Source organism: Rana temporaria, chromosome 12 (genome assembly GCF_905171775.1).
Source record: "Rana temporaria chromosome 12, aRanTem1.1, whole genome shotgun sequence".
NCBI classification, from domain to species: Eukaryota; Metazoa; Chordata; class Amphibia; order Anura; family Ranidae; genus Rana; species Rana temporaria.
The window spans coordinates 97,453,747-97,479,466 of record NC_053500.1 but is presented as its reverse complement, the minus strand read 5'-3'; the positions used below and the strand labels follow the sequence as shown (position 1 = coordinate 97,479,466).

At 44.4% G+C, this 25,720-nt stretch overlaps 1 long non-coding RNA gene across 1 annotated transcript in view; it reads right to left on the bottom strand.

Moving 5' to 3' along the window:
• Positions 1-1,268: 1,268 nt before the first annotated feature.
• LOC120918270 overlaps positions 1,269-25,720 on the bottom strand; it is a 39,269-nt gene continuing 14,817 nt past the window's right edge. The window contains exon 2 of the long non-coding RNA XR_005744361.1: positions 1,269-1,743. This is a non-coding gene — a long non-coding RNA (uncharacterized LOC120918270). The remainder of the gene's footprint in view (positions 1,744-25,720) is intronic.

The following is a 25,720-nucleotide window of genomic DNA, read 5'->3' as shown; positions in this document are numbered from 1 at the left end:
GTCGCCTCAGAAGACAGGATCTGTGGTGTTCCCCTCCCCCTTTTTCTTTTGTTGCGACTGCAATTATGTGGTGTCATTTTTGTTTTAAAAAAAAATATTTCTTTACAAAGGGGGACTAATCTGTTATCGAAGTTTATCTAATATTATTACTGTGTGGATAGTTTTGGAGTCTGAACATATTATATGCAGCCTGAGCCATAGTGGCTAGGTTGTTTAAAGTTTATTGAGTTGGTTTGATTATGATGAATAAAATATTGTCTAAAAAAACAATAATAAAGCAGCCACGGCCGTATTTATTCCAACACTTGGCTGAGTTACTTATTATAGTTAAATTAGTTGTTAAGGGTTCCTGCCTGCTTTCCCATTAAAACTCCAGGCAGCATAAATTTTAGTTTACCTGATGCATGCAAGTCTCTTAACCTCGACAATGTACCTTATCATCAGATGAAGGAATGTTAGAAACTTTTCTGCTGCATTTCTGTTGCAAAAGACAGTGGCCCAGATTCACAAAGGACTTATGACTGCGTATCTCCAGATACGCCGTCGTAAGTCCCAATGTGAGGCGTCGTATCTATGCGCCTGATTTAAAGAATCAGATACGCTAGAATTTCTCCAAGATACGACTGACGTAAGTCTCTTACGCCGTCGTATCTTGGTTGCATATTTACGCTGGCCGCTAGGGGTGCTTCCGTAGATTTACGTGTAGAATATGCAAATGAGCTAGATACGCTGATTTAGAAACGTACTTGCGCCTGTCGGATTTAGCTATGCCATTTACGTAAGCCGTCGGTCTGGCGTAAGTTTACCCCTCATAAAGCAGGGGTAAGTCATGTTAAGGTATGGACGTCGGAACAGCGTCGTATTTTACGTCGTTTGCGTAAGTCGTACGTGAATGGGGCTGGGCGTATGTTACGTTCACGTCGACAAAGTATTGAGCCGACGTATCTTAGGGAGTATTTGCGATGTGACTCTGAGCATGCGCGCCCATGCGCAGTTCGATCGGTCACTCATTTACATGGGGTCACGGCTCATTGTAATACAACACGCCCACTGCCTTGATAATTTGAATTAGGTGGGCTTACGCCGGCCCATTTACGCTACGCTGCCGTAACTTAGGGCGGAAGTTCTTTCTGAATACGGTACTCGCCTCTCTAAGTTACGGCGACGTAGCGTATATGAGATGCGCTACACCTGCCGAAAATTAGGCCATTCTTTATAAATCCGGGCCAGTATATGTAAAGGCATACTTAAGCATTAGGGTGAAAAAATATGATTTCTTAAACTTTATTTTCCAGTACATATGTGAGCCAATGTTTTTGTTCATATTATTTTTGGTCATGATCAAAGCTGGTCAAACCAAATTTAAAATGTTAATAACAAAAAAATCACATTTCAGTATGTTAATAAAAAAAAATATTAATATAGCACAATATGTAAAATGGTAGCAGGTGAAATACATATATAATATTCATGTTTCAATCTTTTGTTTTGTTCTTTGACCCACAATATTTAGAAATAAAATATACATTTTAACTGTGATATCGGTAGTGTAACTGTTTTTCCTTTTTTGCTCTGGTGTCTCCACACGAAAAACTCCTTGATGGCATCTTCTTGGTTGCTTGGTTTTGAAATCCTACATCTGTCATTGCCTTCAAAGAGTCCCCTCTGGTCCACAGTAGATTAAAGAGCATTGTGTCTCACGACATTGGCTTGTTCATTTTGACACATCCATTCACCTAAAGGCTGAAGATTTCATACAATATGAATCGGATTGAGACAAAACAAGCATTTCCATTTTCTACGCACGGTGCAACGTATTTACATAAAAAGTGTTACTACTGTGCTACCAGTAAAAAAAACAATAATAGTGTAAAAAAAAAAAAAACATAAGGAACTGCTTACTGTATATTCAGCTGCTGCTAACACCAATTGTGTTCCCACAAATAAAACTGATTAGTACAAATAATATTGCTGTGCTGCTGTCTTAATGTCAAATGACCCTACAATCTGTTCAATGTGCTAATATGATGTGAATACACAATAAAACATAAAAAAAAAAAAAAAAAAAAAAACAACCAAAAACATCAAAAGGATAGAATGATTGGGCTCAAGTGCTCTTACATAAAATAAAAATACCTAATACCAATAATGTGTTGAAAAATAATACAATATATATATATATATATATATATATATATATATATATATATATATATATATATATATATATTTAGATAGATAGAGATAGATATCTATATTTATATATCGATTTAACCCTTTCATGACTAAGCCTATTTCTGACATTTGTTTTTCAATTTACCTTTATTATAGGTTTTCTTTAATACAAAACAGTTTTAACATTTATGTAGGATCAGTGGCGGTTCGTCCATAGAGGGCCAAGGAGCGCCACCCCCTCTGGCTCTCGCACAGCCACTGAAATACATAGATTCATGCATTGCATGAATCTATGTATTTTCGCTGCTGCCGCCGAATATTCAGATGGCCGGATGGTGAGCGCCGGCCACCTGAATAACGGCAGCTGGTTGGCTGTGTGGAAGTGCCTATCAGAGCCAGCGGAACGGGGGTGTGTTCCTTGGATAAGACTGACAGGCGTCTCAGCCAATCAGGTTCACTGGTTCTGGTTACTGGTAACCTGATTGGCTGAAGCATCATCGAGGGCCGGAGAAGACATCGGGGGACGTGGAAGGAGGATGGCTGACCCCCAGGGCACAGCGGAGACAATGGGCACAGTGGCGACAATGGGCACAGTGGCGACAATGGGCACAGTGGCGTCAATGGGCACAGTGGCAACAATTGGCACAGTGGCGACAATTGATGGGCACAGTGGCTGCGTTTGATGGCATGGCACAGTGGCTGCGTTTGATGGCATGGCACAGTGGTGACAATTGATGGCACAGTGGCTGTGTTTGATGGCATGGCACAGTGACTGCGTTTGATGGCATGGCACAGTGGTGACAATTGATGGCACAGTGGCTGCGTTTGATGGCATGGCACAGTGGCTGCGTTTGATGGCATGGCACAGTGACTGCATTTGATGGCATGGCACAGTGGTGACAATTGATGGCACAGTGGCTGCATTTGATGGGCACAGTGAGGCTGCAATTGTTTTTTGTTTTTTTCGTTTGCGCCCCCCAAAAAATTTTGAGCACCAACCGCCACTGTGTAGGATTCTGTTACATTATATATCTGTACCTGCTTGTTATTCAATATACAGAATCCTAATCAATCTACAAAAAACACATTAACAGGAAAACAATATGTACAACATCCAATCAACTTCCATTACCATACATTCTCATCCCCTTTCATCCCAAAAAAAAAACCCTCCCCATTCCCCTAATTTCTCTCTTTCCCTGTACTCATTTTATCTTCCCAATTTACATTTCATAGATATTCTTCCATTCCTTTTGAGCGCCTGAATTCATCCCATTTTTGCCATATTACTGGCATTTGGGTGTTAATATATCCTTCTTCTCTTATTTGTTTTTCCATATATTGTATTTTGTTAATTTTACATATCCAGGCTTCGATATTTGGCCTCTTATTTTCTCTCCATTTATGTGCTGCTATTGTTCTAGCTGCAGATATCATATGGTGAAAAATATCTTTCTTAATGTTCTTTATTGATTCTGGCATCAAAGATAATAGTGAGGTGTCCAAATTTAGACTCCTCTCCATTCCCGATACCTTCCGTCGTACCCCTTTCATTTTCCAACACTTTTCTGTTTGACCATTATTTATTTTATTTAATGCCATGGAGCTCCAATACCATCGCATTGCTATTTTAAAATTCCGTTCTTGATATTTGCTCACTAAAGATGTTTTATGAATTATTTTATATATTTTTTACCATTCGATCTCTATTAATCTTCCTAATCCTTTTTCCCATTTTTTCATTCCTGTTAGCTCTCTAAGGGGACCTGAAGGAAGTAATAATCCATATATCCTGGATAATTTATTATTTGGCTGATATTCTTCTGTTTACATTTGTTCAAATTTTGTTTTAGTTCTATTTATTAAGGATATCTCTATATTTGATGTAATATATGTATTTCATTGATAATATTGTAGCCATTTGTGTTTATGTTCTGGTCCCAGATCTTGAATTTCTGGTACTTTCCCTTCCACTAGAATCTAGGCTTCCCTTATGTTCTCCAATATATTACATTTTAAGTAATTTGTGGTTGCTAAGGCTGGTGGAAACTCTGGATTGGAGAATAGCGGGTCATTGGTCCAATCATGGTAGCTAATTTCCCGTTTTTTAATTCTGCGTCCCATATTTTTAATGTAGCTCTTGCAAAAATTGTTATTTTTTATTTCCAGGTCTTAAGTGAAGTTTTATCCAGGGGAGGGCTTTAAGTTAGATTCCTATGACGTCTTGTTCTAATTTAACCCATTGCTTTACCTCCATATTTTGGTGCCAATTTACAATCCTAATCAGAGAAGCAGCTTGTAAATATCCTTAGTTCTAATTAATATTTCTCTTTTAATTCTTGGGGTTTTGTGACCCCATATAAAACTTCCTATTGCTTTCCTTAATTCAATCTTTACTTTTTTGGGTATATTTCGGGGAATTGTTTGAAAAATGTTTAATAGTTTTGGTAAAATATAAATTTTTACTATGTTGATTCTTCCCATCCATTAATATGATACCTTTTCATATTTTTGTAATAATGGTATTACTTTTTGGATTGTCGCATTGTGATTCAATTCTTGCAGTTTATTCAGGTCTCTCGGAATATAAATTCCCAAATACTTAATTACCGCCCATTGCCATTTAAATGGAAAATCATTTTGTAATAGTAATTGTGTCTTTTGTATTAATGATACATTTAGCATTTCAAATTTATCATAATTTACTTTAAAATTACTTAATTCCCCAAATCGTTTAAACTTTTTTCTTAAATTTGGTATTGTAATAATGTGATTAGTTACATAGATTAGTAAATCATCTGCATATACTGCTGTTTTGTATTCTTTATCTTTTTTTTTTATATATATATTTCTTTATTAATTTTCCATACAAAAAATATATATATATATATATATACACACACAATTCACCTTTTCCAATAACATTTATATTCTCTTCCTTGAGCCTCCAAACATTTCCACTAACATTCATTTCATCTGACACAATTACCTTCTTTACATTCATTTCCCTCCCTTTCTTTGATGGTGTGTTTAACCTCCCCTTATGTGCGAAAAATGTGTTACTGCGCTGATCCAAGACAAAATGTATTGCAATTAAGAAAAATGCAATTCATGAGATGCTATTAGACTGAGTGCTAAATTATGTGCAAATTCTGCAAATAACAGGCAAGTTTAAGTGCACAGTTGCTAATAAATATACTAAATGGATAAACAATCAGGAAAATATATATGTGTAAAACCTATGTGTGAATACAAAAGGTCATTAAAATATAAATGCTATCAAGACACCTTAGATGTGCAATATGCAAGATACTAGGAATTTCAATATGAAACAGCAGTTATCAATATAAAACAGCAAAGAAGAAATCCAATTCGCAATGCGTTTCAATATGAAAAAATGTCCACTGCTGGTAGTGCTCCTTACACTCGATATTTAAAATATTTATTTAATATTTAAAGGGGAGTTCCACCCACAATTTCACTTTCTAAATATAAATACCCCTGTAATACACAAGCTTAATGTATTCTAGTAAAGTTAGTCTGTAAACTAAGGTCCGTTTTGTTAGGTTGTTGCAGCATTTAAATAGTTTATAATCTAGAAATAGACCGTGGCCATCTTAAGTGTGGGCATCATGAAGCCAGACTGTAGCTGAAGTCTCCTGGATTTCAGCTTTGCATATCTCGCACATGCTCAGTGCACAAGCAATGTAATAGGTTTCAGTCAGGTTTGCAAGGACTACTGGGAAACATGATGCCTATCCCAGAAACCCTTGCAAATAGCCTAGGCAAATAAGGAGGAGGAAGTAATGAAGGACTACAAAATAAAGGTATTTACAAGCAACAAATTAAATAAAAATTGTCCATTCTGAACACTATGAGATTTGAGCATGCAGCACAGACAAACATAAAAAAATGGGTGGAACTCCACTTTAAGCCCCGGACCAATATGCTGCTAAATGCCCAAAGGCGTTTTTACAATTTGGCACTGCGTCGCTTTAACAGAGAATTGCGCGATCGTGCGACGTGGCTCCCAAACAAAATTGATGTCCTTTTTTCCCCACAAATAGAGCTTTCTTTTGGTGATATTTGATCACCTCTGCGGTTTTTATTTTTTGCGCTATAAACAAACAGAGCGACAATTTTGAAAAAAATTCAATATTTTTTACTTTTTGCTGTAATAAATATCCCCCAAAAACGTATATAATTTTTTTTTCCTCAGTTTAGGCCGATACGTATTCTTCTACCTATTTTTGGTAAAAAAAACGGAGTTAGGCTTACCGGTAACTCTTTTTCCAGGAGTCTTCCAGGACAGCCATGAGATATAGCTCCTCCCTCTGGGACAGGAAACACATTCACCCCAATTATAAAAGGCGGTCCTCCAGGCCTCTTCCTCAGTATTACCAAGAATTCCTGAAGGCTCTGAAAGACATAAAATTACTAACACACCGTCAGTACATACATCCACTTCCAGTTAATAATATAAACACCGGGTGGGAAGCCAGGCTGTCCTGGAAGACTCCTGGAAAAAGAGTTACCAGTAAGCCTAACTCCGGTTTTACCCTTTCGTCTTCCAGGACAGCCATGAGATGATTGGCAAGAAACTTACTTATCAGGGTGGGGCTACTGCTTGGAGGACCCTTCTGCCAAATGCCTGATCCTTCTCAGACATCAAGTCCAGGCGATAGTGCTTGGCGAAAGTAGTATAACTTGACCACGTTGCTGCCTTGCAAATCTCTTCTGGTGAAGCACCGGCCCTCTCTGCCCATGAACTCGAAACAGCTCTAGTTGAGTGTGCCTTAACAAACGGGGCCTGTTTGCCCTGTAACTCATAAGCCTTTCCTATTGCCATCCTGATCCATCTAGTAATGGAAGATTTAGACGCTTTTTGTCCCTTTTTTACTTCCCGAAAAATTCACAAAAAGAGAATCAGACTTCCTAAAAATCTTGGAAGCTTCTAAATAAATTAAGAGGCATCTCCTAACATCTAGTGAATTTGGGGATGCTACCTCAGAGCTTGAGGTGGAACAAAAGGAAGGTAGGACAATGTCCTGTGTCCTGTGAAATTTGGATACTACCTTTGGGAGAAAACTGGGATCTGTTTTCAAAACAATCCTATCCTCAAAAATCAACAAAAATGGTTCCTTAATGGAAAGAGCCTGAAGCTCACTCACCCGTCTGGCTGAAGTGACTGCCACCAAAAGTACTGTCTTAAGTGTAACCCATTTAAGGACGGATTCCTCCAGAGGTTCAAATGGACTCTCTGACAGTGCCTTGAGCACCAAAGAAAGATCCCAAGAAGGACAGGCTGTTACTCTCGCTGGCTTTGATCTTGACAATGCTTTGAAAAAACTTTTAACAAATGGGTTCTGCTGTAGGGAAACCTGTAGAAAAATACTAAGAGCTGCCACCTGTACTTTTAAGGTGCTAGGGGAGAGCCCTAATTCCACCCCAACTTGCAAGAAGTCTAAGATAGCTGGAATCCCAGGTTGGTCCAAACCCTGTTCTTTCAACCACGAACAAAATCTCTTCCAGTATTTTGCATAAATTGCCCTTGTTACTGGCTTCCTGCACTGCAACAAGGTCTTTATGACCCTTTCAGAGAAACCCTGTGCTCTTAATAACTGTTCCTCAGAAACCACGCAGTTAGGTTTAGTCTGTCTACCTGTGGGTGCAGAATTGGACCCTGTGAAATCAAATCCTTCCGGACTGGAAGGTGAAATGGGGGGAGAACACTCAGTTTCTTCAAAATTGCAAACCAGGGTCTCTTTGGCCAAAAAGGCGTGATTAAAATTAGGTCTGTTTCTTCCGTCCGAAATTTTTGAAGTACTGCTGCAATCATCCTCACTGGAGGGAAAGCGTAGCAGATGTTGAACCTCCAAGGACCGGAAAAGGCATCTATCCTTAAGGCCTGGTCTCTTGGGTGTATTGAAAAGAACTGGGTTACCTTCCTGTTCTGTTCGGAAGCAAAAAGATCTACCTCTGGAAGACCCCATCTCTGTATTATCTGAGAGAACACCTCCTCGTTCAGGGACCACTCGTCCTGCCTCAGTGGCTGGCGACTTAAGTAATCTGCCAGAAAATTCTGAGTGCCCTTTAGGTGGACAGCTGTTAGCGAAGACAAGTTGGCTTCCGCCCAGGAGAGGATCCTGCTGGATATCTCCTGAAGAGCAGGACTTCTTGTCCCTCCCTGCTTGTTCAAGTACGCGACAGCCGCTGCGTTGTCTGCGCGAACTTGCAGGTGCCTTCCTACTATGCTTCTCTGAAACGACTCGATCGTCCTTAGGATCGCTAAGAGCTCCCTTTGGTTTGAAGAGCGACCTGCTTCTGAGGGAGACCAAGCTCCCTGAGCTACTTCCTCTTCCAAGTGGGCTCCCCACCCCCAGGCACTGGCGTCTGTAGTTACTATTCTTTCCACAGGGAAGGTCCAATCTAGACCTTTGCTCAGATTGTGGTGTGTCCGCCACCACCACAGTGTCTTTTTTACTCTGTCCGAGATTAGGATCGGTACTTCTAAGTCCTGGCTTTGACCACTCCAGAGACGAAGCATAAATTCCTGTAAAGGACGTTGGTGAAACCTTGCCCAAGGAACTGCTGGGAAACAAGATGTCATGAATCCCAGCACCCTCATCACTTCCCTGACCGAAGTCGGCTGATTGGACTGTAACAGGGCTACCGCTTGATTCACTTTGGCAATCTTCTCTTCAGGGAGATAAATCTTTTTCTCTACCGAAGAGATCCTGTACCCTAGGTACACGACCTCCTGGGATGGAATCAACTGTGACTTGTCTCGGTTGATAATCCATCCGAGTGAGGAGAGAAAATCCTGTGCTATCTGCAGATCTTTCTCTAGCTGTTGAACTGATCCTGCAACAAACAGTAGATCGTCCAGATATGGGATCACAGTGATCGCTTTGTCTCTTAGAGGGGCAAGGGCCTCTGCTAGAACCTTCGTAAAGATTCTCGGAGATGAGGATAGCCCAAAGGGGAGGGCTTGGAACTGGAAATGTTGGATCCTTGCATCCACCCTTACTGCCACCCTGAGAAATCTTTGATAATCTGGGTGTATGGGAATATGCAGGTAAGCATCCCTGAGATCCAGGGTTGCCATGTAACACCCTGGGAACAGACATCTTGTTACCGTAAAGATCGACTCCATTCTGAACCTTTTGTACTTCACAAATTTGTTCAGAGGTCGGAGGTTCAGGATCATCCTGAATTTTCCCGATGGTTTTCTTACTATAAAGACATGGGAATATACCCCCTGTCCTTGCTCCTCCTGGGGGACCTGAATTAGGACTCTTTGATCCACTAACTCTCCCAGAGACAGGAACAAGGCTTCTGCCTTTGCCCTGTCCCTGGGCGGCTGAGTAACCATAAAGCTCAGGTGAGGCAGTGACGTTAACTCCAGCTTGTACCCGAACTTTATCAGATCTAATATGAACGGGCTTGAGGTTGCCTTGGTCCATTGCGGGAGGAACTGCCCCAACCTTCCTCCCACGGGGACCCAGGCGTCACTGGGCCTTTGGGGTGGATTGAGGAGGATTGAACAAGATTCTTCCTCTTCCACGACCCTTCTGACCTGTCCAATGCTTTTTGGGCTGACCCTCTTTCTTTTGGTTCTGCCAAAAGCCTGATCCCTTGAAGCCTCGAAAAAAAACCCTTTCCTTCTGTCTTCTTCTTCTTTTCAGGAAAAGCCTTTTTTCTGTCTTGAGTTCGCTCCAATGCCTCCTGGAGGCCGGCCCCGAACAAGTGGTCTCCTGAAAACGGTAATCCGCATAATTTCAATTTTGAGGCGGCATCGCCAGCCCAAGTCTTCAGCCATACAGATCTTCTGGCTGCATTAACCAGAGCTGCTGACCTGGCCGCTAACCTCACTGATTCCTCTGAGGCATCTGCTAGGAATCCTACTGCTTTAATTAAGAGCGGAAAAGATTTTAGAAGCTCCTGTCTGGAGGTACCAGCTAAAATGTGTGCTTGTAGCTGAGCGAGCCAACACTCCAAATTTCTAGCTACACAAGTAGCCGCGAGGGCTGGCTTTAAACCTATAGAGGAGGCATCCCACGCTCTTTTTAACAACAAATCTCCCCTCTTGTCCATTGGATCCCTAAGGGAACCCAGATCGTCAAAGGCCAGATCAGTCTTTCTTGACACTTTGGCTAAAGGGGCATCCAGCTTAGGAACCTTGTTCCAGGGATGTGATACATCCGCTTCAAACGGGAATCTCCTTTTAAGGCTACCAGAAAAGAATGGTCTTTTCTCAGGTTGTTCCCATTCACGCAGAATCGTATCAATTAAAGATTTATGAACCGGAAAAACCCTGGTTCTATTAGCATTTCCTTGATACATAAGGTCATGCTTTGAGAGCTGAACCTGTTCTTCTGGGATCTCTAACGTATCATAAATAGCGTTTAGAAGATCCCCAACATCGTCCAATGATAACTTGTATCTAGACACCCTGGAGGAATCCTCTTCCCCTTCTGAATCAGATGCTGAACCTGCCTGGGAGGAAGCAACTGATCTAGGAGTCCTCTCCCTACACTCTTCTTCCTCCTGAACTTGAGGTACAGAAGAAGCACTAGAGGCTCTAGGTAGGGACGAGGAAGGACCCTGCATCTTGTCCATCAGACCTTTAAAAGACTGAAAAGTAGATGTAATCTCATCCTTCACAGATGACAAAATCTGGTGACAAGTGGTTACTGCATTATCTTTAACCAAACTATTGACACACTCGGGACATAACAGGTTTTCCCAATTAGAACTTAGCTTAGTCCCACACACGGCACATTTCTTTCTAGGAGGCTGGTTCTGAGATTTGTCATGGGCCTTAACCTGTTTAAAGAAAGCAGACAAAAATAGACCTCATTATAACCTGGCCAAAACCCTATTCACCACTGTGAAGGTTCCTAGAAAGTGCCTACCCTCCACCATTAGGTTCACCACCAAGGGGGGGTACTTGGGTCTAGTAAGACCCCCGCCCCCCAGCGTAAGCCATGTGCTGTCACCAAGCTTACCTGAGAGGCACTGGAGCCTGTTAAACCTGGATCCAAATGAGCCACTGCTGCCTCCATGGTTCTTGGTGTCCTCGTTCAGCGCTCCGAACACACACACCAGCGCCGGGTTCCCTCACTGCACCTCCGCGCCCTTTTTTGAAACCGGAACGACGTTTCCGGGCGCCCCCTGATGACGCGCTTCCGCCGGGGAATACAACACTTCCCCTCCTTGGAACGCAGGAGCCCCGCCTCCCGCTGGCGAATCCGGAAGAATCCTTCCACCGCACGCGGTCTGCTGGCGTCTCTCGCCCTACCGCTGCCAGGGGATGCTGCAGCCTGGGGGACCGAGCTCCTCCGTCACCCGGGGTCCAACTCTCGCCGAGTCCTGGCGGAGGTGAGTACAGCTACACTCTCTACCCCTAGGGCCAGAGGCGTGCTGTTGGGAAGAAAAAAGGTAGGTTCAGCCCTTTACAAAAAAAAAACAAAAAAAAAAAACGTTCCTAATGTGCTCCTTCCCATCCGGCAGGAAACACAAAAAACTGAGGAAGAGGCCTGGAGGACCGCCTTTTATAATTGGGGTGAATGTGTTTCCTGTCCCGGAGGGAGGAGCTATATCTCATGGCTGTCCTGGAAGACGAAAGGGTAAAAATCGCAATAAGCGTTTATCGATTGGTTTGCGCAAAATTTATAGCGTTTACAAAATAGGGGATAGTTTTATTATTATTTATTTTTTTACTACTAATGGCGGCGATCAGCGATTTTTTTTCATGACTGCGGCATTATGGCGGACACTTCGGACAATTTTGACACATTTTTGGGACCATTGTCATTTTCACAGCAAAAAAATGCATTTAAATTGCATTGTTTATTGTGAAAATGACAGTTGCAGTTTGGGAGTTAACCACAGGGGGCACTGTAGGAGTTAGGGTTCACCTAGTGTGTGTTTACAACTGTAGGGGGGCGTGGCTGTAGGACTGACATCATCGATCGAATCTCCCTATAAAAGGGATTACTCGATCGATGCAGCCGCCACAGTGAAGCACGGGGAAGTGCGGGGAGCGATCGCGATGGAGCGGCTATAAACGAATAGCTGCGCCGTCGTCCCGGATCGCTCCCCGCGGGAATCCGACCCCCGCATGTAGCCGGGGGGGGGGGGGGGGGCCGATCGGACCCCCAACCGGCGGAAAGGCAAGGACGTACCTGTACGCCCATTTGCCTGTACGTGCCATTCTGTGGACGTATATATACATGCGGCGGTCGGGAAGTGGTTAAAAAAAAATCTCAGCAACAGAATTAATTTATGCATCTAGATTGCATCACCCCAGCACATCGCATCAACCCCCCCCCCCCATTTTGCATCACATCGCCCCAGCACATCGCATTGCCCCCCGCCAAGTTGCATCACCCCAGCACATCGAATCGCATCACCAACAGCACATTGCATCACCCCCAGCACATCGAATCACATCACCCCCAGCACATTGAATCGCATCACCACAGCACATTGCATCACCCCCCAGCAAAACGAATCGCATCACCCCCCAGCACAACGAATCGCATCACCCCCCAGCACAACGAATCGCATCACCCCCCAGCACAACGAATCGCATCACCCCCAGCACATTACATCACCCCCAGCACATTGCATCACCCCCAGCACAACGAATCGCATCACCCCCAGCACATCGAATCACATCACCCCCAGCACATCGAATCAAATCGTCCACAACGAATCGCATCACCCCCAGCACATTGCATCACCCCCAGGACAACGAATCGCATCACCCCCAGCACATCAAATGGCATCACCCCCAGCACATCAAATGCCATCACCCCCAGCACATCAAATCGCATCACCCCCAGCACATCAAATCGCATCACCCCCAGCACATCGAATCACATCACCCCCAGCACATCGAATCAAATCGTCCACAACGAATCGCATCACCCCCAGCACATTGCATCACCCCCAGGACAACGAATCGCATCACCCCCAGCACATCAAATGGCATCACCCCCAGCACATCAAATGCCATCACCCCCAGCACATCAAATCGCATCACCCCCAGCACATCAAATCGCATCACCCCCAGCACAACTAATCGCATCACCCCCAGCACATTGCATCACCCCCCCAGCACAACGAATTGCATTACACCCAGCACAACGAATCGCATCACCCCCAGCACATCGAATCGCATCACCCACAGCATATTGCATCACCCCCAGCACAACAAATCGCATCATCCCCAGCACAACAAATCGCACCACCCCCAGCACATCGAATCGCATCACCCACAGCACATTGCATCACCCCCCAGCACAACAAATCGCATCACCCCCAACACATCGAATCGCATCACCCCCAGCACATCGAATCGCATCACCCCCAGCACATCGAATCGCATCACCCCCAGCACATCATTGCATCGTCCCCAGCATATTGCATCAGCCCCCGCACAGCGAATCACGTCACCCCCAGCACATCGAATCGCATTATCCACAGCACATTGCATCACCGCCAGCACAATGAATCGCATCACCCACAGCATCTTGCATCACCCCAGCACAACAAATCGCATCACCCACAGCACATCAAATTTCATCACCCACAGCACATTGCATCACCCCCAGCACAACAAATCGCATCACCCACAGCACATTGCATCACCCCCAGCACAACAAATCGCATCACCCCCAGCACATCAAATTGCATCCCATCTTATGTGCCCATCTTATGCAGCCTGTGCCCATCTTATGCAGAATGTGCCCATCATATGCAGCATGTGCCCATCATCTGCAGCCTGTGCCCATCATCTGCAGCCTGTGCCCATCATCTGCAGCCTGTGCCCATCTTCTGCAGCATGTGCCATTCATATGCAGCCTGTGCCCATCTTATGCAGCCTGTGCCCATCATATGCAGCATGTGCCCATCATATGCAGCATGTGCCCATCATCTGCAGCCTGTGCCCATCATCTGCAGCCTGTGCCCATCTTATGCAGCCTGTGCCCATCTTATGCAGCCTGTGCCCATCTTATGCAGCCTGTGCCCATCTTATGCAGCCTGTGCCCATCATATGCAGCCTGTGCCCATCATATACAGAATGTGCCCATCATATGCAGCCTGTGCCCATCTTATGCAGCCTGTGTCCATCATATACCGCCTGTGCCCATCATATGCAGCCTGTGCCCATCATATGCAGCCTGTGCCCATCATATGCAGCCTGTGCCCATCATATACAGCCTGTGACAGTTGTCAGATTTAAAATCCAATCCACACTTCTAGCATTGTCTTCTCCCTGCCAAAGCTTCCAGTACATATGCTCCTAATCTCTCTATCACTACACATATTTTCTACCTTGTCCTCCTTTCCAGCCTCCCTTCCCCTGTCCATCTACACAGTATAGAAAACTTTACAGACCTGAGATCAGCGGCGTCCCTGCTCCCACTTCCTCCTCGTGTATACAGAGAAGGAGGAGGGGGAGCTATGATTAGCTGACACACTGCTCTGCTAAACAAGGCTATCATGAGGGATAGGGGAGACATTAGATCTTACTCCCGGACTTGGGGGCCGCCCCCTGGCTATTGTCCTACTGCAAACCCGTGGCACTGCATGAATAGCCAGGCCACATACTCACGTTTGGAGTAGATGTTTACTTCCTCCCGGCTGATCAGTAGCTCCCCCCACTCGCTTCACGTTCAAAAAAACTTGAGATTTCGGCAATAGGCGATTCACAAGGACTCCTGGGGTACATGACGCTGCTATCCCAGAAAACCCTTGTGATTTGCCTAGTGACGTATTCGCCTAGGCGATTAGGGCGGATTAGGGGCGGAACTAACAACAAAAAAAGTATTTAGAGGCATCAAAATAAATAAATAATTGCCATTGTGAGAAGTATAAGTTAAGGGCATGCAGCCCAGACAAAGTTCGAAAAATTGGTAAAACTCCGCTTTAATTTGAGACACTAAACAGAATATGGTTTATGCAATGGAAATTAATAGGCGATAAAAGGACTGCTCCCACAAACAGACATCTATTAAGGATTGAAACATTAATTAGTCACAACATCTTGAGATTTAGCAAAATAGTGCAGCACAGACAATTACATCAAAGTGAACACCCTAATAACAACATACATTGACAACCTCACAAAAATTTCAGGCGAAGATGGCCCCCACCCAAAATAAATAAATCAGTAAAAAAATCCTTGATTAAAAACATATCTGTTTTGCAAAGACATAAATAAAATGCAACAATAAAATACACGTTCAATAAGGACACCCAAATATACTCTTGCCGGCCGGCCCCCCACACACACACAATCTTGCCTCTTTTCAGGGCAAGGTAAAGACTGCTATCTGCAAGCTTTATATAACATAGGCTTGTGTGCTAATGAGGCAATTGAAAACACATGCACAGTCCATGAAACACACAAAACGCAAGTTCACCCAATGTAGAGACTGAACTTTAAAGTGGGTACACCTGTTAAGGATGTTCTTAAATTACTAATCCAAAAAACACGCTCTATGAGCATGCCCAGAAACATCCAAGTGCTGGATGGTTCACACGCAAAAAGCAACATCAAAAAATCTAAGTCCTTGGGCATGCTCAGATCAACATAAATGCAGCTAGCAGAAAATAAGGCAAACCCCTGTCCAAAATGAATCACATGATCCAGCATGCTACAAAAGTAGAGATGGGACAAACACCCCCTGGTCCGGGTGGGCAAACAAAGAGCCTAATATGGGCAAAAGTTATACCATAAATACCGTTGCAGTCTATGGAAATTGACTTGTTAATTTTGCTAGTCCCCACTTGGCTGGCTTATCTTGGCCTTAAAATGGGTATGGGACCCAGGTCCCACGCTAAGGGACATACAGGGCCAGATTCACGTAGAGCGGCGAAAATTAAGTTACTCCAAACGTATGTCATTTAAGTTACGGCGCCTTAATTTTGTGTCGTAAGTGCCGTATCCTCAGCGCATTTGCGCCCAAATTTGTGCCAGCTTAACTTAAATCCAGAGGAGTAAGGCGGGGTTATTGCAAGTGGGAAGGAAGTGGGCGTGCTCCATTGTAATGAGCCGTGACCCCATGCAAATGAAGGGCCGGCCGTACTGCGCATGCGCGCACGAATCTGCACCTCACTGGGCATGCTCAGAACTTCGGCGCAATCAGTGAGATATGTAAAAGGCCAAGCGTACTTAGTTTGAGAATCGCCCTGTGTATAAATAGCCCCAGACAAACACACTTCCCTTGCAAAAGTACATCCCTGTGTTCCCCTTTCCTAAAGCAAGTTGCTTTTGCTCTGTCATCTGTTGGTGTGTGTTGGTGAGTTTAGTGTTAGATAAAAGATTTGGAGGAGTAGTAGAGTGTAGTAGCTGTGTTTTTTTTCTGAGTGTATTTTCTGTTTGTTTTTTCGGTGTTTGTTTTTGAATTTGTATTAGCTGTCTGCTTGTGTGGTTAGATTTTTGTGTGTGTTTGGTCTGTGACTTTTTGTGTGCGTTTGTTCTGAGAGTATCTGTGTGTGTTTGTTCTGTGAGTATTTGTGTTTGTTTGTTGTGTTTGTTTTTTGTGTTTGGTGCCGAGTGTTGGGTGTTATGGCACCGAAGCGCAGGAAGCTGAATTTTTCAATCAGAGAAAAGCAGATACTTGCTAGGGCCATCACCCATTTCGGGCGTTATTTGCATGGCCCTGAGAGCCGGAACACCACCCCGGCCAGGAAGAAGGAGATCATTAAGAAAATTACTGATCAGATCAATGCGGCGGGGGGGGGGAGACGAGGACCCCCTGTGGGATTCAAAAGAAGATCAACGATCTTAGGAGCCTGATCCGATACAAGATGGCCAAAATAAATGCCCATGCCACGGGCACTGGAGGAGGACCACCCTGCTCCATCAGGCTGACTGAGGAGGAATGGGCAGTGGCCCGGTGTTTCCATAGCCAACAGGTGGTGGGCCTGCCTGGCTTTCAATCTGATTCTCCTGTGAGGACCGGTAATTTTTGGCTTTTTCTATCTGGTGATTAGCATGTGTGGGTGGGGGAAGGGAATATGTGCCAAGTGTGTGGATCCTCCAACCTGTGAATGTTTTGTGTCCTCCACAGATGGCCAGGAGATTGCTGGGCCATCAGGCCAGGCTGCTGCACCATCCCCAGGACAACAGGCTGCAGAAGAGCCCCAAGAATGGCAGGAGTCCCCAGGGGAGGGGAGTGGCCACACCTCCCCTCATGAGGAGGTTGAGGGGAGGAGGTTGAGGGGGGAGGATGAGGGGGGGGATGAGGATGAAGATATGGACATTGCCAGGGAAATCCTTTTGGCTTCGGATGTGGTTCCCCCTGAGGCTACCCCTGAGGCTGGCAGCAGTCAGGCCTCCATCAGCGGTAGCCCCTCCCACTCCTCCCCCAACAGGCCTCCCCCCACAAGTGTCTCTCTCCCCTCCTTCCAGACCACAAGACTCAGCTGCAGGCAGGAAGGCTACCCATAAGACCAGGGGGGTGGCCGAGTGTCTGCCGGCCAATCTGCGGAGGGACCTTGTCCTTCAGACCCGCCATCTGGGTCAGATCAACCGGACTCTGACCCAGATAGAGCACAGCCTGGGTTCAATTAAGGAGTCACTCACTGATGTGGCCACACAGCGAACGCCCACGTAAGTCCCGCCCTCATATGTATACGCCGTTCAAACCACACATGTTAGGTATTGCCGCGTGCGTTAGAGCGAAAGCAATAATTCTAGCATTAGACCTCCTATGTAGCTCTAAATTGGTAACCTGTAAAAAAAATCAAATGTCGCCTATGGAGATTTTTAAGTCCCGAAGTTTGGCGCCATTCCATGAGTGTGTACAATATTAAAGCGTGACAAGTTAGGTAGCTATTTACTCGGTATAACATCATCTTTCACATTATTCCCAAAAATTGGGCTAACTTTACTGTTTTTTGTTATTTTTTTAATTTTCCTTTTACACTGCATGCATGTCAATTTTATCGTACCAAGACAGTCCTTAATTTTTAGGGGGAGGGAATGCTTTGGGGTCAGCTTCAGCCACTGTCCCTTGTTACCTCTTTTCCCCATCTCCTTTGTTGTTTCATACTTTCCCGGATGATGGTACACCCATAACGACTATTAATCTGTTTACATGAGGCTATACTCAAAATTCCTGCACATTTACTGGGTGGATAACACACCCGTCTCTCTTCTTCTCCCTGAGTGCCTCTAACTTGTAATGATTATTACCCTTATACACTCACATCGTTTACATTGGAGATTGTCAATTGGGCTAGGATGACATATGGACACCCTTGGCATTTAGTAGGTAGGACCATTAGCTTTCCTTGTAGTTCAGGCTCGCTTTCCCTTTTTGATATCATTCAAATACATGAGTGTTTTGGCCAACATTGGATCGGCAATCACTCCGATCTTGCAGGAATTCATGTGTTACCCACACGCTGAACCCTGAGCCGCATTTTTACCCTCCCCTAGACATATATTGTTGTAATTTATAACCTCCTCATTACCATGATTATACCATTGTGGGGTTACATACCCCCCTGCTTACTGCAATTAAGTAACCTACACGCTCTTGGGCAAATATCTTGCTAATTGGCTAGCTTGTCACCCTTTTTACGCAACATTAGGGGCAATTCAGGACATTTTTGCCCTAAACCCTTTGTTAATTCATGCCACGCCTCTCTTTTCACATTCTATTGAATTTTTATTGTTATCCCCACTGCTAAGCTTAATTTTTGGGCATATATCTCCTGACGCACTCACACCCAATATCACTTTATTTCCTTAATTGCTCAAATGAGCCCACAGCATTTAGTCAGCGGGCTTAGCTGTGTCCAGCCTTCTTACACTTAATCTCCACTCTTGTGAACCCAATTAGATCAGTATGTTTCGGTTTATTGCCCCGATCATACAATTCGCCCTATTTTAATGACCCTATTCAGTCAAGACAATCCTTATGACCCACTAGCTGTTCCCCTGTGACCATTTCCTGTATGTCCTATTCACATACAAGTAATCGATTTAGGGGGATGTATATCTCCCCTTTATACTGTATATTGTTTATATTGTGTATCCGTATGTTATTATTTGATTTTTAAATTGTATCTTGTAACTGGTGGTCCTATGCGGCTCCTCGCTATCCAGTTTTCTCCCCAGCGGTGGACTTGTGTTTCTCCTGGCAGGGGTGACCACCTTTTATCCCCTTCTTGCTCTCCCCGAGCCGGGCTCACAGCCCTCTAGCTCGGGCTGAACGCACATGCGTTAATCACGCACCCGCGCTGCGTGGAGAAACTGACCTGGTGACGTCACACACCGCCACCTGGCGGCGTCCCCGGCATCTCCAGGTTGGGGAGCTTATTTAATGGGCCTCGGCTGCTGTCAATTATTTGTTAGCACATCTCCATAGGTACGTATTCTTGGCTTTTAGGGACACTACCTTGTCCCTGATGCTATCACTGCAACCACCACTTATACACCCTTTTGTATTCACAGATTTTCATCAATCTGGTCTGGGCAGCTACTTGGTCTGCCAGATCTATACATACCTTTTACCCACTGTATGTATGTTAGCAGTTTAAAGTGGACGTACCCTACCTTCACTGTGTCTCTGCCCCCGCAATATCATCAACCATCATATGGCTTGGTATCTTCATTATTTTTACCATTTGGTGAGCCAATTGTGGTTGCATTGCTACTTTAATTGGGGTCATTTATCTTAGGTGTCAAGCACTTTCTCTTTCCTTCCTCCCCTTCTCACCCCCTCCTCCTTTTTTCTTCTCCCTCCCCCTTTCCCCCCCTTTCCCTTTCCTCCTCCCTTCCCGCCCTGTCCCCCCTCCCTCCTCCTTCCTTTTTCACACGGGTGGTCCTTCTCCTCTTTCCCTCCCTTTCCCCCTCCTTCCCCTCCCTTTCCTTCCCTTTCCCTCCTCTCCTCCCCCCTTTTTCCATTAGTGCCCTTCACCATAATTCTTATCTATATTATGCCCCCCCCTAAAGATCCTTGTACTTCCCCCCCTGTCCACCGCGTGGGGTCAATGGTTCTGGCGGTTTGGTGCCACGCATGGCCACCATAAATTGGGTAAGCCAATTATTCTTATTATCTTCATTAACTTTTATGCTGTATTTTTTGTCATACCAATTTTCTTTGTTTTACTGTATTGTTTGTTTTATAGAGTGGTTCTCCTGAAGAAGTGGTTAAACCACAAAACTAGTCGAGACTTAGACCATGTGTAATGAAAGAGTGCAGCGCAAAAATTAAACTAAATTGAAATAAACATAAGAATCAGTCCATGAATAATCAAAGAAAAAACAAAAAATAAAAATAAAAAATAAATATATAAATAATAAATATTACTTAGACTTAGACCATTCCATATGTCTGTAATTACAGAAATTGCCTGGAGATACTCCAGGCTCCTGTTTTTTCAATTTTAATTATGTATTAATTGTATAATTCTTTACATGTAATACATTTTCCTTTTACACGACATGCATGTAAATTTTATCGTACCAAGACAGTCCTTAATTTTTAGGGGGAGGGAATGCTTTGGGGTCAGCTTCAGCCACTGTCCCTTGTTCCTTCTTTTCCCCCATCTCCTTTGTTATTTTTTTTAATTCATGAAACTGTTTTTTTTTGTTTTTTTTTTTTAAAACATTAGAAAAATTATTGCGCAAATACCGTTGGTGATAAAACGTTGCAATGACCACCACTTTATTCCCTAGGGTGTCTTCTAAAAAAATAAATATAAAATGTTTGGGGTTCTGAGTAATTTTTCTAGTAAAAAAAATATGATTTTTACATGAAGGAGAGAAGTTCCAGAATAGGTGTGGTATGGAAGTGGTTAAATAAAACACCGTCATGGGTTATTGTTGCGCTGATCATGAAGGGAAACTTTGCGCCAAATTTTAACTAAAAACCAGTGTGGGTTCCCCTTCAGGAGCATACCAGGTCCTTAGGTCTGGTATGGATTTTAAGGGGGAACACCTACGCTGAAAAACAGCATGGGGGTTCCCCCAAAATCCATACCAGACACTTATCCGGGCACGCCGCCCCGGCCGGTCAGGAATTGGGGTGGGGACGAGCGACCCCCCCCCTTCCTGAACCATACCAGGCTGCTTGCCCTCAACATGGGGGGGGTGGGTGCAGTGCCCCCCCACCCCAAAGCACTGTTTTCACCGTTGAAGGGCCTCTTCCCGACAACCCTGGCCATTGGTTGTCAGGGTCTGCGGGGGGGCTTATCGGAATCCGGGAGATCCCTTTAATAAGGGGGCCCCCATATCCCGGCCCCCCCCACCCTATGTGAATGAGTATGGGGTATCGTACCCCTACCCATTCATCTGGGGGAAAAATGTTAAATAAAAAAAAACACACTACACAGGTTTTTAAAGTAATTTATTAGTCAGCTCCGTGGGTGGGTTCTGCGGGGGGCCCCTGCTTTCTTCTTTAAAGGGGTTGTAAAGGTTTGTCTTTTATTTTCTAAATTGGTTCCTTTAAGCTAGTGAATTGTTGGTTCACTTACCTTTTCCTTCGATTTCCATTCTAAATGTTTTTTTTTTCTTTGTTTGAATTTCTCACTTCCTGTTTCTCCTCAGTAAGCTTTCCACCATCATCCGAGCAGTGAAAAGTCATTTAGAACAGCTTACTGAACACCATACTGAGGAGGAACAGGAAATTAGAAATTCAGACAAAGAAAACAAAGAAAAAAAAAAATTAGAAGGGAAATCGAAGGAAAAGGTAAGTGAATCAACAATGCACTAGCTTAAAGGAACCTATTTAAAAAATAAAAAACAAACCTTTACAACCCCCTTCAAGCTCTTTTACAAGCAGGGGACCCCGGACTTTTTCGCTGTCTTCTGCCGGGGGGGGGGGCAGACTTCACCGCCGTCTTGTTCTGTCCTGCCGAGGGCCCAGTCTTCTCCGCCGTCGTGTTCCCTCTTCTCTCCTAGCGATGTGGCATCACCCGGTGACCATGCCCCATGCCTATATAAGTCGTTGCGCAACGTGCACACGGCATTACAATGGGAGAGCTTGTTGTGTCAACATCGCTAGAAGAGAAGAGGGAACAAGACGGCGGAGAATACCGGTCCCCCGTGGTGGAGTCCGGCAGAAGAGAGAACAGAGAAGACGGCAGAAAATGGCGATGAAGTCCGGGGGCCCCAACTTGTAAAAGAGCTTAAAGAAGAAAGCGGGGGGCCCCCGGCAGAACAGAACAAGACAGCGGTGAAGACCGCTCCCCCCCCTCGGCAGAAGCCAGGGCGAAAAAGTCCAGGGCCCCCGCTTGTAAAAGAGCTTAAAGAAGAAAGCAGGGGCCCCCGGCAGAATGCCCCTCCCCCGAGCTGACTAATAAATTACTTTAAAAACCTGTGTAGTGTTTTTTTTTATTATTTAACATTTTTACCCCCAGGTGAATAGATAGGGGCTCGTCCCCCACCCCTATTGCTGACCGGCCGGGCGGCGTGCTCGGATAAGGGTCTGGTATGGATTTTTGGGGAACCCCACGCCAGTTTTTCGGCATAGGTGTCACCCCTTAAAATCCATACCAGACCTAAGGGCCTGGTATGCTCCTGAAGAGGAATTAAAGGTAATGTGTTGGGGCGCTCGCTAATTAAGAATAATAATAATTAGTAAATAAATAATCTAAAATCCCAGAATGAAAAATCCCATGCAATTTCCGTGCACTAAGTGCATGACAAATTACAACATCAAAAATGTGCAGCACTAAGGTGCATGATAGGTAATAAGTGCTAATCAGGTGCATCCATACAATGAAAATAAATTCAAGCAAACCGCACTGAATGTGCAAAATAAGTCCAATGTAAACAATAAAAATAATATATATATATATATATATATATATATATATATATATATATATATATATATATATATATATATATATTCATGCAATTGTGCAAAAACGCATTAAAGGTGCAACATTCCAAAATTCCGGATCAAAAATCCAAACATGCAAAAAAATTAAATAAGTGCTAATCAGGTGTATTCATACATTGAAAATAAATTCAGCAAACGGCACTGGATGTGCAAAATTAGTCCAATGTAAACAATAAAAATAAATGTCTTCATACAATTGCGCAAAAACGCATTAAAAGTGCAAAATTCCGGATCAAAATTCCAAACATGCAAAGAAATGTGAAAAGTAAAGTCCACAACGTTTTCCAAATGTGCAGTGCTCAGAACTAGCTCAGAAAGTGCTTCACTCCCCACGTGCCCAGTCTCACCAGCCTCTTACCTCTAAGAGGCTTAAAGTAAGCCTTATGTGAAATCCCAATGGCAGCTCCTCTTTCCCTCCAACTGCAGCAACGTTTGCAGATCACCTTCACGTCACAAAGGCAGCGCTTAGCCAGTGTACAAGCCCCTCTTCATTTAAATCAATGACTCCCCATAATGCACATATGGAAGGAATAACGCTGACAATAGTGTAAAAACGTCAGCATAATTTTAAATAAGTATAGTATACACTCACATTTCAGTTAAGGATCTCAAACATCAGACATCAAACACAGTAGTTTCTCCACTCCCGGCCGAGAGTGGAGACGACGTCACCAACAGCTCACTTCCCTCACGCGTATCGTGGCTGTGCACGCCACTTAACCCTATGATTAAGTGGCGTGCACAGCCACAATACGCGTGAGGGAAGTGAGCTGTTGGTGACGTCGTCTCCGCTCTCGGCTGGGAGTGGAGAAACTACTGTGTTTGATGTCTGATATTTGAGACCCTTAACTGAAATGTGAGTGTATACTATGTTTATATTAAAATTATGCTGACGTTTTTACACTGTTGTGAGCGTTATTCCTTCCATATGTGCCTTATGGGGCGTCATTGATTTAAATGAAGAGGGGCTTGTACACTGGCTAAGCGCTGCCTTTGTGAAGTGAAGGTGATCTGCAAACGCTGCTGCAGTTGGAGGGAAAGAGGAGCTGCCATTGGGATTTCACATCAGGGATTTCACTTTAAGCCTCTTAGGCCGCGTACACACGGTCATTCCAAACCGATGAGAATGGTCCAACAGGCCATTTCCATCGGTTCACCGCTGAAGTGGCCTGATGGTCTGATGTGCGTACACACCATCGTTCCAAAAACCAATCGGGTCAGAACGCGGTGACGTCAAACACACGACGTGCTGAATAAAACGAAGTTCAATGCTTCCAAGCATGCGTCGACTTGATTCTGAGCATGTGCGGGTTTTGAACCGATGCTTTCTGTACTAACCATTGGTTTGGACCGATCGGGCAGCGGTCCATCGGCTCGATTTTAAAGCATGTTTTAAAATTTTGGACCGAAGGAAAACAGACCGATGGGCTATACACACGGTCGGTTTGGACCGATGAAACTGAACCTCGGTCCATTCTCGTCGGTTTTGTCCGACCGTGTGTACGCGGCCTCAGAGGTAAGAGGCTGGTGAGACGTGGGGAGTGAAGCACTTTCTGAGCTAGTTCTGAGCACTGCACATTTGGAAAACGTTGTGGACTTTACTTTTTACATTTCTTTGCATGTTTGGAATTTTGATCCGGAATTTTGGAATTTTGCACTTTTAACCACTTGCCGACCTCCTCATGTAGATATATGTCAGCAGAATGGCACGAACAGGCACATCAACGTACCTGTACGTGCTCTGCTTGACGTGGGTGGGGGGTCCGATCGGGACCCCCCCGCTACATGCGGTGGTCGGTAAGCCTCGGGGAGCGATCCGGGACGACGGCGCGGCTATTTGTTTATAGTCGCTCTGTCGCGATCGCTCCCAGGAGCTGAAGAACGGGGAGAGCCGTGTGTAAACACGGCTTCCCCGTGCTTCACTATGGCGGCGCATCGATCGAGTGATCCCTTTTATAGGGGAGACTCGATCGATGATGTCAGTCCTACAGCCACACCCCCCTACAGTAGTAAGCACACACTAAGTGAACACTAAATGTTACAGCGCCCCCTGTGTTTAACTCCCAAACTGCAACTGTCATTTTCACAATAAAGAATGCAATTTAAATGCATTTTTTGCTGTGAAAATGACAATGGTCCCAAAAATGTGTCAAAATTGTCCGAAGTGTCCGCTATAATGTCGCAGTCACGAAAAAAATCGCTGATCGCCGCCATTAGTAGTAAAAAAAAAAAAACTATCCCCTATTTTGTTTGGGAGCCAATTTTGTTTGGGAGCCACATCGCACGACCGCGCAATTGTCTGTTAAAGCGACGCAGTCCCGAACTGTAAAAACCCCTTGGGTCTTTAGGCAGCATATTGGTCCGGAGCTTAAGTGGTTAATGCGTTTTTGCACAATTGCATGAAGACATTTATCCAGTGCCGTTTGCTGAATTTATTTTCAATGTATGGATGCACCTGATTAGCACTTATTTAATTTTTTTGCATGTTTGGATTTTTGATCCGGAATTTTGGAATTTTGCACCTTTAACCACTTGCTTACTGGGAACATATACCCCCCTCCTGCCCAAGTGAAATTTCAGCTTCCGGCACTGCGTCGCTTTAACTGACAATTGCGCGATTGTGCGACATGGCCCCCAAACAAAATTGACGTCCTTTTTTCCCC